The sequence below is a fragment of the Pteropus vampyrus genome, unplaced genomic scaffold, assembly GCF_000151845.1.
Source record: "Pteropus vampyrus isolate Shadow unplaced genomic scaffold, Pvam_2.0 Scaffold318, whole genome shotgun sequence".
In the NCBI taxonomy this organism is placed as follows: domain Eukaryota; kingdom Metazoa; phylum Chordata; class Mammalia; order Chiroptera; family Pteropodidae; genus Pteropus; species Pteropus vampyrus.
Window position 1 is genome coordinate 1979873 of NW_011889099.1, and position 4470 is coordinate 1984342.

General features: G+C 38.6%; 1 non-coding gene across 1 annotated transcript; it reads left to right on the top strand.

Moving 5' to 3' along the window:
• The first annotated feature begins 1574 nt into the window (after positions 1 to 1574).
• LOC111730519 lies at positions 1575 to 1693 on the top strand. Its single transcript, XR_002776722.1, has one exon. It is a non-coding gene; the product is annotated as a 5S ribosomal RNA (ribosomal RNA).
• The last annotated feature ends 2777 nt before the right edge of the window (positions 1694 to 4470 follow it).

A 4470-nucleotide genomic window follows, 5' to 3' on the forward strand; every position in this document is an offset into this window, starting at 1 on the left:
GATGTGAATCATCCCTTTGTCCAGCTTCTCCATGCTATATCACTCTGTGTGCTTTAGTCGCTTAGTTGCCATTTTGGTAATCAGTTCCACTGTCACGATATCATAGTGCATGTGTTAAGTAAGCCTTATTTTACTTAAGAATGGCCCCAAAATGAAAGAGTAGTGATACTGGCAATTCATATATGACAAAGAGAAGCCATAAAGTGCTTCCTTTAAATAAAAAGGTGAAAGTTCTTGACTTAATAAGAAAAAGATCAGATGCTGATATTGCTAAACTAAGATCTATGGTAAGTACGAATCTTCTACCCATGAAATTGTAAAGAAAAAAAAAAACATTCATGCTAGTTTTGCTGTCACAACTCAAACTGCAAAATTTATGGCCATGGTGCATGATAAGTGCTTAGTTAAGATGAAAAAGACATTAAATTTGTGAGTGGAAGACATGAACAGAAAATATGTATAGGGTTTGGTATTACCTGAGGCTTCAGGCATCCACTGGGGTCTTGGAATGTATGTCCCAAGGATAAGGGGAGACTCCTGTATTAGAAAAGAAGAAAAGTGTCAAATGAATGACCTCGACTTCTCCCTTAAGAAACTAGAAAAAAAAAGAACAATGAGCTTAAACTAAGCAGAATAGGTAAATATGTCAATAGAACAGAATAGAGGAGTTGGCAAACTTTTTCTTAAGGGACTACATAGTGAATATTTTAGGATTTACAGTCTCTTTCCAACTACTACTCAACCCTGCCATTTTAGCACAAAAGCAGCCATAGATAATACTTGAATGAATAAAGCATACATGTGTTCCCAATAAAACTTTTTTTATGGGCACTGAAATCTGAATTTCCTATAAGTTTCATGTGTCATGAAATATTTTTATTTTTATTTTTTTTCGACCATTTAAAAATGTAAAAACCATGCTTGGCTTGAAAGCCATGTTAAAAACAAGCACGTAAGAGAAATTTGTTGAAGGCAAGTGGGATGATTCACATCTCCACAGAGGCTTAAATGTGGTCACGATATCTTGGAGGAATTGTTGGTAAGACGATCAAAATACTAAGCAATGAGAAGGGTGGGAGAGAACAGAATGAACCACTGATACATTGGCTCTAAGGAATGAGTTGGAGGAAACACCCTCTCTCTGCTGTGTGGGTCAACAGAATTGAACATGGGGAAAGGAAGAGGGGTAGCAGGTCATTAGGCACGGAAGAAAACCCCTTTTCTCCAACCACAGCATCTTGGCCTCTCCAACATCCCCGCTCCTTCCCCTCCACCCAGTGGAGGTGTTAGGAGTGGTGCTTTGTATTGTCTAAGCCATCCCAGGGTTACTATTGGCTGGAGCAGTGCTTTCGCCAAACAAACTGAAGGGTGTGGCTCTTCATTGCCCTCACAGGGGTATATATAGAAAGGGTAGGAAGCTTGGAGTAGACCACTGGGTATATATTGCTCAGGGTATATAACTCAAGCTGTTACATTTAATCTCTGTACAACTAAAGAAACACTCTTTCCTATATGTTTAGATACAAGTTAAAGAAAAAACTAAATAAATTCCATGGTCAATTATATGGTCAGTTGTCTACGGCCATGCCACCCTGAACATGCCCAATCCCGTCTGATTTCGGAAGCTAAGCAGGGGCGGGCCTGGTTAGTACTTGGATGGGAGACCACCTAGGAAGACCAGGTGCTGTAGGCGTAAAAAATAAAAAAAATAAGAGATTGTAAGCTGACAAGGTCCTTGCAATCTGTGAGGTCAACCAAGGGTTGCCTTGCCAAAAAAAATTTAAAAAACTTATATGGTCAGCGAATCACAAGAGTAGAGACTCTTGGAATTTGTCAGCTACAGGTAGATTCAAAGGATCGTGCTGAGAAGCAACAGTTTTAGCAAAATTTTCACTATTTACTGATACTTGGCAGGTGTTACTAATATCTGGGACCAAAAATAGTGTAGATTTTTAAATTTAACAGCCCCTGTGGAGATCAGATTCTGGGATTTCGTGGGCTTTCCAGATTTTAAAATCATCATTTATGACAAGCAACTATGTCTGTCTTGATTTCAATCTGGCCCTGAGTTATTAGAATGGCAAGTGACTTGAACTAGGTGGTTGTGGGAGGTCGTGGCTTAGAAACGACACTGCTGGTGAAATTCTTATTCTTGCTAGATAATTTATATCAGCTTTATAGGGTCTAGGTCTAACTGTAAGAAGTTGACTCCTTCCTTCTTTTTAGAATTCTACCCTGAAAAGAACTTCCAAGAATGCCTCCAGAAACCCTCTTGGAGAGGGAGTCCCAGTCACTCTCAGGAGCCTGCTTCCGTGGTGTGCAGCCCTCAATGTCCAAGTTACTTCTCTTTAGATCTGAAACAATTCCTTTGGATTAGTGTTCATGCCAAAACCCTGGGTCCTGGGTCCAGAGGTAACTTATATAATTGGAAGGTGAACCTGACTAGAAATCAGTGTCTCCTTCACTACTATTGTCCAAATGGGGAAAATAAATATATAAGTAGATATTTACCCGGTGACCAGAATAAGCTTCCTTTTTCTTTAATTCTAAGTATCAATCTCAGTGTAACATATATGTAATCCTAACTATATATATATATGCACATACATATATGTATGCACATATACATGTATATATGCACATATATATGTGTATATATATTCTCCTACATATGATGAATATATATCTCACATACATGATAAATAAATATCCTCTATATATGGGCCAAGCTATCTCCACAGAATGACAGACATCTGAGAAGGCTATATGAGATCACAGAATCAAGACAGTGAAAGCTGGACTGAGTAGCTAAATTAAAAGATATAAAATTTAAGGTGAGTCAACAGTGCAGTGTGTCTGTCCATGGGCTTCTGGGCTGGTGAAACTTGCTCTCTAGTGTAGGAAAGTGTGATCTGCACTAATCTCTGCTAGTCAAACCCCACCAAGGGAACTAATGTGTTCAATTCTGGCTGCTATACTGGGCTGATGGATGGAGATATACATTGCAATTTTTTTTCTGAAGAGAGATACCAGAGTGCTAAAAGATACCTAGAACCATTCAAATGAGAAAAGGTTGAGAGAGATGAGAGTGACTGGCCTGGAGATTAACAACCTTAGAGCACAAGGCTGCTCTAGAACAAATGGGAAATAAACTCTGTAAGCCCCAATTAGGTGGAGGAATAGAAGGTGCAATACAGAATAACAAAAGCTTTCCAAATAGGAGACATTGCCTCACATGATAGTGATTTGTGCATCCCTGAAGGTACTCAAACTGGCCATGTATTTGGGACCCTAAAGAGGACACTCCGATGTCACATGGATGTGACCCAGAGATCTCATGGCATATAACACATGACACTACTCAACATGTGGAAATAGTAGAGTATCTCCTCCAGGGCATGCATAGACATAAAGATATGTAAGTATAGAAATAATGTGGATGTATTGATATATATGTCATATGGAAAATTCAGTAGAAAAGACTGAAAACTTGTGCAGTGTACATCTACCAGAAAAGACTCAAAAACATCCTGTGACATTCCCATACCAAAGAAGGTAGAGTTGGCCTGACTAAGGTAAAGATGGTCATCAATTTTTAGCTAGCACAATTGTGCAATGCCTCTTTGGGGTGGCTTACCTCCTAGTCCTCTATGCTCTTTCATAGTCTAGGGCCTTCCATCCTCCCCATATGAACTGTAATTGAAGCTGCTGACAAGCTTGAAGAAAGTAATCAAAAGCAGGTTGAAACTCACTGTCAACAAGAATGTTCTTATGTGTGGCTGAGTTAAGGAACCTCTAAGTGTGTAGATAATCAGAAATTGCTCTGAGTAAACAAGTTCCAATCCCCTGGGAAATAGTCTTTCAATCTATTTTGTCCTTGAGAAATATCTATCAAAGACTTGTAGTTCTATGCCTTGTCCTGCAAACCAGTACCCTCTCCAGACATGGTAGTGCTAGTTTGCTCTCCAGGGGAAACATTCTCTTGATGGAAACAGTCATCTGTGCAGGTGACATACGATCTTCTAATGTCTGGGAATGACTTTTGAAATTTTTCTATAGCTCTAGGATTTTTCTTTCCCATCCCTCCTATCCTTTTTCATTTCAAATGAATTATTGTTTTTATTGGTCTTGTTTTTACAATAAAGACAAAAAAGAATCCTTTTTAAAATTAGGGTTTCAGAAAAGGTGTACAGCATTTTTTTCAGACTGCAAGAAAGTCATGGAACTATAGCTGATTTATTGGGACTTAAGTTAAATCTAGTCTTTTAAGTCTCTATTTTTAGTTTACTTCTTTACTCTGCTGGTTTAAATCCACCTTAAAGATACAAATAGCATGGGGTATAACAAAATCTGGAACATGGTAGAAAGTAGGCTGAAAAAAAAAAACAAGTGGTTCTTCATTCTGTAGCAATACTACCTGAAGAGTGGGTCAACCACCATGGCTTTCAGAAACTGTTAAAAATTCAGGGA